Source organism: Micromys minutus, assembly GCF_963924665.1.
Source record: "Micromys minutus genome assembly, chromosome: X".
Classification (NCBI taxonomy): domain Eukaryota; kingdom Metazoa; phylum Chordata; class Mammalia; order Rodentia; family Muridae; genus Micromys; species Micromys minutus.
In genome coordinates this window covers 61,345,191-61,355,227 of record NC_137970.1, presented here as the reverse complement: position 1 = coordinate 61,355,227, position 10,037 = coordinate 61,345,191, and positions in this window count along the sequence as shown.

Here is a 10,037-nt window from a genome sequence, read left to right as displayed (position 1 = left end):
CATGGAAATATTTGTAAAGTTTACTTTGGTCATATTCATCTGCTTCCTCAATTATTTCCATAACCAAACACTTTTTTTTGTACTCAGCCACATTTCTGTCCTCCTTTAAAAAACCCCACCAAACATATATTTTTGCTGCCTATATATTCATGGATATGTACCTACCACTGGAGCTTGGTCAACATCTCAGAGTTCATGTTCATAAAGAAAACTGACCCTCCCTAATTTATCAGCTATCAATTTCTAAGATCATTATCTAAGAATGAAATTTTGATCATACTATGTCTCTTCATAGTGAGATATTACATGGCTCAAGCCTTCACCAGTCTTGTGTATGCTGCCATATCATAGTAATATAATCATCTACTATCTATTATAGTTCTTTTACTTTTTCCAGCCCATTATTCCACAATGATTTCTGGGCTGTTGGGGATGAAGGTATGATATATATGTTACATCTAGGTGTGTTAATTCTGGTCTCTTAGTTTCTGCTCCTTCTCTATCCCCCTCAGCCTAAGGTTTGATCCAGCCTATAAACCCCTACCCAATCTCAGCTCTTCCACTGGATGCTGCAGTGCCTGGGTATCCAAAAGCCTGAGAACAAAATGGCCCTGGCCTAGTTGCTGGCTGGAGGAAGCTATGGCCATCTCTGGCTGTCAGTCCTCAGAGCCTCAGACTGGACTTCACCACCCCAGGAGCTGTGGCCTATGGCTTCCCCTATAGCCTGACAGCATCCCAGCGACAGCATGGAGTAAGAACATTCAAACGTCCCCCATCCTGCCTCCCTAAGAGGCCATGCCCTGTGGTGGAGCACATGTAGGATCCCCAATAACCCTACAACTTGTGTCCCACTAATAACCCTACACTTAATTTATCTCCTCAGTGAACTTCTAGCTTTGAAGGTTAATAAGAATATTTCAGAAATTTGTTTTATTGTTAATGCTAAAAGATTATAGTAGCACACTGGGGACTGCAAACTAGTTTTTCAAAGAATATTCTACTTTATGAAAAATAAACTTTAAGTATTCTTATTAACATTATTGACCTTCAGATACAGAGTTGTCCACATCACAGAAACTATTACTGGCAATCAAATTACCAAGAACATAAAAATTAAGAGCAGCCATTTCTTGAGAAACTTGTATCCTAAACTTATAGTAAGAAATTCCATCTATGATCAGGCAGTGTTTGCCTGGGTCTGATGACTATATCAGAATGAAACACTAGTGTCTTCTTGAATCTGTTCTGAATGTGACACTATAAATTACTATTGCATTATAAAGTTCTCTGGACAAATATCTCATTTTGAATGTACTAACTTATAGAAACTTCATCAGATCTATGATTTTTTTAATTCTTTCAACAAATTTTGTTTTGGGTTCCTCTTAATTTTTCCTTTTCTCTCTCTCTCTCTCTCTCTCTCTCTCTCTCTCTCTCTCTCTCTCTCTCTCTCTCTCTCTCTCTCTCTCTTATATGTATGCACATCTGGTTTTATATTTGCATGTTTGTGCATAAAAGAGGTCAACATCAGATATTTTTCTACTTTAATTATACTCTTATTATTGAATCTACCCCTCATTGAACCTGAAGCTTGCTAATATGGCTAAACAATAAGGCTATTGATTTCCTAAAATTCTCCTGTCACTCTCTCTTTCTCTCGAGTTAAATATATGTGCTGACTTGCCTAGCTTTAAATAGATGTGCTGACTTGCCTAGCTTTTATATGGGTGCTTACATAAATGGCAGTTTATTGATAAAACTGTCTTTTTCCATCTTTCATTAATAATGTGCACACTTATTTCAAATGCCTAGCAAGTTTGTTCAGATAGAGGTTCATAAGGAAATTTGGACTGAGGTAGGTTTGTTGTGTGCTTATGTGTGAGGATAATTGTGGCTTCGAAGAATGATTTGGGTACTGTTCCTTCTGTTTCTATTTTTTTAAATAATTTGGAGAGTATTGGTATTAGAACTTCTATGAAAGTCTGATAGAATTCCCCACTCCGCACTGAACCCATCTGGTCTTGACCTTTTATTTATTTATGTTTTAATTGGGAAGATTTGATGACTGCTTCTATTTCTTTAGGTGTTATAGAACTGTTTGGATGGTTTATCTGATTTTGAGTTAACTTTGGTACATGGTATCTGTTATCTTTTTATAAATTTTTTCCATTTCCTATAGATTTTCCAGTTTTTTTTTTTTTCTTTTGAGTGTGGGCATTTTTAGTAGGATCAGTTGATTTCCTGAATTTCCTCAGTTCCTGTTGTTATGTTTCCCCTTTCATTTCAGGTTTTTGTTATGAGTTTTTCTCTTAGTACTGCTTTCATTGAATCCCATATGATTTTGTATGCTGTGCCTTCATTTTCTTTAAATTCTAAAAAATCCTTAATTTCTTTCTTTATTTTGTCCTCAACTGTGTTATCACTGAGTAGAGCATTGTTCAATGTCCACATGTATGTTGTTGGCTTTTTATTGTTGTTTTTATTGTTGTTATTATTAAAGACCAGTCTTAGTCCATGGTGTTCTGATAGGATGCATAGGAGTACTTTGATCTTCTTGTATCTGTTGAAACCTGTTTTGCAACTCTCTATATGGTCAATTTTTGAGATAGTGTAGTAAGATGCTAAGAAGAAGGTATATTCTTTTGTTTTAGGATGGAAGATTCAATAGATGTCTGTTACATTCATTTGGTTAAAACCTCTACAAATTTCACTGTGTCTCTTTTCAGTTTCTGTTTCCATGATCTGTCCATTGATGAGAGTGGGGGTATTGAAGTCTCCCACTATTATTGTGTGTAATGCAATAGATTCTTTGAACTTTAATAGAGTTTATTTTATGAATGTGTGTACCATTTTATTTGGAGCATAAATTCATAGTTCATCTTGATAGTTTTTTTTTTTTTTTTTTTGATATGTAAGAAGTGTCCTTCCTTACCTTTTTTGATAACTTTTGGTTGAAAATCTATTTTACTCGATATTAGAATGGGCTACTCTAACTTGTTTCTTGGGACCATTTGCTTGGAAGATTTTTTTTTCCTAGCCTTTTACTGTTAGTTGGTTTCTATCTTTGTTACTGAGGTAAGTTTTTTGTATGCAGAAAAATGCTGGATCCTGTTTATGTATCCAGTCTGATAATCTATGTCTCTTTATTGGGGAATTGAGTCTCTTATATTAAGAGATATTAAGGAACAGTGATTATTGTTTTCTGATATTTTTCCTGTGAAAGGTAGAGTTATATTTGTGTGCTTTTCTTCTTTTTGTTTTCTTCAGCGATTATTTTCTTGCTTTTCCTAAAGTGTAGTTTCCTTCCTTGTATGGGAGTTTTTCATCTATTATCCTTTGTAATGCTGAATTTGTAAACAGATATTGTATAAATTTATTTTTTCCCTAAAATATCTTGATTTCTTCATCTATCGTAATTGAGAGTTTTGCTGAATATAGTAATCTGGGATAGCATTTGTGTTCTCTTAGGATCTGTATGACTTATAGCCATGATCTTCTATCTTTCCTAGTCTCTGTTGAAATGCCTGGTGTATTTCTGATCAAACAGACTTAACATGTTACTTGTCCTTTTTTACTTAATATCTTACTTACTTTTATCTCCAGAGTTGTCTCTTTTTGTGATTTCTTTATTGTTTCTATTTCTGTCTTCAATTTCTTCACCTGTTTGGTTATGTTTTCATTTAGCTCTTTAAGTGATGGTCCAATTTTAATGGTTTCTACTTGTTTACATGTTCTTGTGGTTTTTCTGTCATTCTTTAAGGGAGTTATTATGTACTTCTTGAGGATCTCCACCATCATCATGAAGTATATTTAAGCTTATATCTTGTTTTTTGGTATGTTGGGGATATACACTACTTGATGTGGTAGGAGAACTTGGCTCTGATGTTCTCAGGTCGTCTTCGTTTCCATTGCGTAGGTTCTTGTACTTGCCTCTTGCAGTCTTGCTATCTGTGATCTTATCTTGTTGTCTCTGACTGAAGTTTGTTTTTCTTGTGTGTCTGAGGGCTCATGGCCTCTGGAGGGAAATTGCTCCTGGGTGCTCAGTAGTTTGTGGGCAAGCCCTATTTTCTGAGGGCAGTGACCTGGCTTTCTCTCTGGGCCAGAATAAACCTGTTCTCAGATAACACCATGCTTCCTGTGCCCTGAGAGTTCCCTTTGGCTTCTCCCAGGATAGTCAGTGCAGGGATAGTGGGGGCGGGTGTAGCCTCACCCATGTACTTAGGTGGAAGAGTGCTTCTGAGGCTCTTCTAGGAGCTCAGAAATCTGTGGGCAGGCCCTGAGTCCTGATGGTGGTGATCTAGCTCACTCAGAGAGTGCCATGCTACCTGAGCCCTGAGAGTTCCCTGAGGTCTTGCCCTGGATAGTCAGTGTAGGAAGAGTGGAGGACTAGTGAGGAGCTTACGCGTGGGCTCAGGTGGAAGAGTACTTCTGAGGCTCTTCTGGGTTCTCAGCAGTCTGTGTGCAGGCTCTGCTATTACATTTTAAAATAAAGCACAAATTAGGCAAAATACAACACATTTAAACATTAATTATATTTCTAGCTATTCTGAGTTTCTAGAACAGGTAGAGTTTAAGATGATAGCAAACCTTTTTTATAAAGGTATATTTTACATGTGTAACATATACATACCTTATAGAGATACATTTATGGAAATACTATTATTAAGGTTGCTCTAGTTATTTTTATTCGTAAAGATATTTCTTGTTTTTCGTGAAATAAAATTAAATATTTTTATGTAATAAAAATGAATTGTGACTTCCAAATGAGATGTAGAAGCTTTATACTCATTTTTAAAAATAATAATCTTTGTAGAGGAACTTTAATCCACCAACTTCGCTGCTCTGAAAAGGAATCATATCCATAGAACTAAGGCTGTGTGCTCCGGTTTGAATGACACAACCAAACTGGCTGTACGATAGTTATACATTTTGTCACATCAGTAATCCCCCACAAATAAAGGTAAGTTTAGTTTGTGGAAGAAAGCAGTCATATTTGAAAAGACATCTAATTTAGAGGCAGTCAAGTTGATAAATTAAATTCCAAGAAAATATTGACAGAATTAGTCAGAGATAAGAGATGGACAACTCTCTTCTTTGTATTTAAAAATCATCATGTTTAATTCTTCCACACCAAGAAAGTTTTGATGATTTCCATGCTAAGTTTTGTTTTAAATATACTTTATCCTCATTGTAACTAGTAAGATTTCAACAATACTATCAAACCTTTAAAAAAATCAAGTACTGACAAAAATATATTCATATATATTTATGCAAAAATGCTTTAAAAATCTGTAGATTTATCTCAGTTTTTTAAAAAAATATTTGTTTGAATTAAAAAAATACTCAAAATAACAGATAGGAAAGAGAGGTGACTTGAGAGAGCAGTGCAGAGAGAGGGAAGGAAGGAGGGGGTATAAAGTTTTACCAGCATAGTTTAACAAACATAAATTGCAGAGATGACAATCTAGAAACAGGTGAAGACAGAATGAGTCAGAGAATGAGAATGAGCCAAAAGATTAAAACATATTGACAAAGTTAACTTGAGGCCAAGAAGAAGGATACATTCTGATGCTGATAGTAGCCAGTTTCAATCAGAGTGCATGGGTAGTAGTTTGAGCCAGAACTGCTAAGTTGAACCAACCAGCAAGAGTTCAGAAAGAGGTAGGGAGGGTTAGCTTATTCATCAGTATTTAATTTAATTGGGTGCATAAAAGAAACATTTATATACATTAAAGACTGGTGAGAAGGAGATCTTAGCAGCCAGAGAGCAGAGAGATCTCTGCCGAGTGCACATGGAAAGCACGTCCATGCCATGCCTGATCCAGGGACCAGGAACCCAGCATTGGGATCTCTGTTCCCACCCCGCGGCTTTGGGGCGCAGAACAAGGCTCGGACAATCCACCACCTGGACAAGTGAAGATCCAGGGACACAGGCCAGGTACAAGGGAAAGGCAAGAACATATCACAGACAACAAGATAGCAAGAGGAAAGCAAAAGAGCATATCCCAAGGAAACCAAGACAACCTGGCAACATCAGTACCCAGCTCTCCCATCAAAGCAAACATTGGAATGACAAACTCTCCAGAAAAAGAAGACACAGACCTAAAATCATACCTCAAGATGACGATAGAGATCCTTAAACAAGAACGGGGGTAAAAACAAAAAGAATTAGAAACTTTTAAAGAGGATAAAAGAAAAACACTCAAAGAACTCAAAGAACTAGAGGAAACCAGAACCAAAGAGATAAAGGAATGGAAGAAGGAATTTAAAACGGAAATTGACACAATAAAGAAAACACTAAAAGAGATAACCCTAGAGGTAGAACACCTAAAAGGGAAATCAGGAGTCACAGAAGCAAGCATTTCCAATAGAATCCAAGAGATTGAAGAGAGAATATCGGGGGCCAAAGACAAAATTGTAAACATAGACAAAACAGCCAGAGAAGATGCAAAAAACAAAAAGCTCCTAACCCAAAATGTCCAGGAGATCCAGCACACAATGAGAAGACCAAACCTAAGGATAATAGGAATAGAAGAGGGAGAAAAATATCAACTAAGAGGCACAGTAAATATCTTCAACAAAATTGTTGAAGAAAACTTCCCTACCCTTAAGAATGAGATGACCAGGAGCATAAAAAGAAGCCTTCAGAACTCCAAATAGGTTGGACCAGAAAAGAAATTCCTCCCGACACATAATAGTCAAAGCACCAAGTGCCCAAAGCAAAGAAAGAATACTAAAAGCAGTAAGGGAAAAATGTCAGATAACAAATAAAGGCAGACCAATCAGAATCACACCCAATTTCTCAACAGAGACTATGAAAGCTAGAAGAACCTGGACAGATATCATGCAGGCCCTAAGAGAGCAAAAGTGCCGGCCCAAGCTGCTATACCCAGCAAAACTCTCAATCACCATAGATGGAGAGATGAAGATATTTCAAGACAAATCTAAATTTACACAATATCTGACCACAAACCCAGCACTACAAAGAATTAGAGGTGGAAAACCCAATACAATGAGGGGAACTACATCCTAGTAAAAACAACAAAACTCCTAAGGAAGAAGACCAAAAGAAGAAAGAGACACAAACACAACTCAACCTACAAAAGCAATAATAGCAGGAAACAGAAACCACTATTCCTTGAACACATAGACACAGGAAAAAATTTTCTGAACAAAATGCCAATAGCTCAAGCCCTAAGGTCAAAAGATTAACAAATGGGACTTAATGAGACTGCAAAGTTTCTGTAAGGCTAAGGACATTGTCAAGAAAACAAAACGGCAACCAACAGAATGGGAAAAGATCTTTACCAACTCCACATCAGATAGAGGCCTAATATCCAAGGTATACAAAGAACTCCAAAAGCTAGACACCAGAGAATCAAACAACCCTATTAAAAATGGGTACAGAGCTAAACAAAACGTTCTCAATTGAGGAATATAGAATGGCTGAGAAACTTCTAAGGAAGTGCTCAACATCCTTAGCCATCAGGGAAATGCAAATCAAAACAACCCTGAGATTCCACCTCACACCATTCAGATTGGCCAAGATCCAAAACTCAAGTGACAGCAGATACTGGCAAGGTTGTGGAGAAAGAGGAACACTTCTCCACTGTTGGTGGGGTTGTAAACTGATACAACCACTCTGGAAATCATTCTGGCTATTCCTAAGAAAATTTGGACATAGTACTACATGAAGATTCCACTTCCTGGCATATATCCCAGAGACACTCCAATATACAACAAAGATACATGCACCACAATGTTCATAGCAGCTCTATTTATAATAGCCATAAGATGGAAAGAACCCAGATGTCCTTCAGTAGATGAATGGATACAAAAATTGTGGTACATTTACACAATGGAGTACTACTCAGCCACCAGAAACAATGACTTAACCAAATTCTTAAGAAAATGGTTGCATCTAGAGAATATCATCCTAAGTGAGATAACCCAGTCACAAAAGCACAGACATGATATGCAGTCACTGATAGTGGGATGCTAACCCCAGAGGCTTGGACTGCCCCAGAAACAACTCATAGACTGTGTGAAGTTCAAGAAAAAAAGAAAAGAAAAGAAAAGAAAACAACAAAAAAAAATGTTATGCTCAATCCTTACATACCAAGAAAACATTGACTAATTCCGGGTTACACCCTGTTTTACATGTGCTTTTTGCTCATTGTAAATAGTAAGACCTTAATGCAGAGTATCAAACCTTAAAAAAAAAAAAAAAAAAAGCCAAGCACTGACACAATTTTGTATTTGTAAACATTTATGCAAAATGTTTTAATTCTTTCTTTTATCTTTGTTTTTTAAAGTATATTAAAAAAGATATAAAATATATTAAAAATATATTAAAATATATATATATGTGTATATATGTGTGTGTGTATATATATATATGTATATGTATACATGTGTGTATGTGTGTGTGTTTATTTGTGTGTGTTTGTATGTGTGAAGTATAGTCAGTGTTTTTGCTACATGTATATATGCATAGGAACCATGCCCATGTCTGGTAGCAACAGAAAATAGAAAGAAGCACTGGATCCCAAAAACCTCGTATTTGCATTCTTGTGATCCATGTAGATCCTCTGTAAGAACAGCATGTGTTCTCATTACTCAGCTCCTATCTTACTTTTTTGATGATTAAAGAATACAAAACAGAAAAATGGTCTTAACTATTTTCGTGCATATAGCCAATTAAGGTAGGGGCAAATGCCCCAAAAGACTGTCTTACTATGTAATATTAGGTGTTTCAAAATAAATTGGTTTGAAACCTTGAAATAAAAAAAGAAACTTTTATATCTTATCCAGTAGAAACTAAATAAGTAAATACTTTCAATATTGGTAAAGAACAAAAATCTCAGTCAGTGCAGGTTAGGATTACTTTTCATCTAGTCATAGGTGTAAAAAACCATGTCAAATATGATTTACATGAAAGAGCTATTTTCCAAAATACTAGGGAAGCCAATAATAATCATAGTGGTTTAATTGTAGATTATAAACAAGAGGGAGTAAAGGCATAAAATATTGAAAGCTATGTTAAGAAAAGAAGTCTTGCTATAGTTTTCAAAAACAACTGGTTGGCGAAGATATGATGATTGCAATTCTATGTGCTGATGTCTGATTTTATCTTTGCTGGGAATATGCCACCTTCTTTTGTTTTCCTATTTGATTCTTAGGAGAACATGATGGATATTTATTGTCTAGTAGGAAACTTCTCTGAAAAATTAATAATAGTTGTAGTTGGGGGGGGGGATTCTAGTTAAAATGTGCTCTTGATTTGCTGACTGACTTACTTGCTTCTCTGTCAGAACTGGCATTGTGTTCCCAGAGAAAGTCTGCTGAGTTGGAGGCTGAAATAAATGGATAGTTAAGAAGAAGGTTAGAAGAAATGTTCTGCACAATCCACAGGAGATAGGGACAGAGATCGAGGTTAAAGAAGTTGAACTGCTACAGGTATTGGTGTGAAACTGGGTGATTGGATCTGGAGGAGAGACAGGATTGTTGAATATCTGCAGTTAGGCTATGTGCTTAATTGGCAGGAGTGACTTGTCAGTTAGTTGAGAATGCATCCTGAAGTTTGTTATTAATATAATCTATGAACTGACAGGGGGTGATAATATGGTGTTGAAGGGGAAGAGCGGTATATTTTACCAGTTATAGAAGCAAGGAGGGAGACAGAAGTTCTACGGAGCTGGAGATGCAAAGTAGTGATTGAATCAGGAGAAGAAGAAGGAAAAAATACAACTTGTTTCCCTGGCTCCCATGTCTATCATGCTTCTGTGGAATATCTGCTAGTGTGGAGACTAAGATAGTGGTATGAGTGGTGGGAAGGAAAGTTTGGGGGAAGCTGTAAGTATTCTACTGGAGATGGAGATCAAGAGGTAGGGAGACTTCACTAGGTGGTATATGGCAGAGTAGGAGTTAGGGAGGGAGGTAAGGAGGCAGAAGAAGAGGTAAATGTATGATTAATATAGATGCATTCCTGGAACAAATGGTATCTGTGTTCCCAGGGAATGCTAGCAGCACTTAAT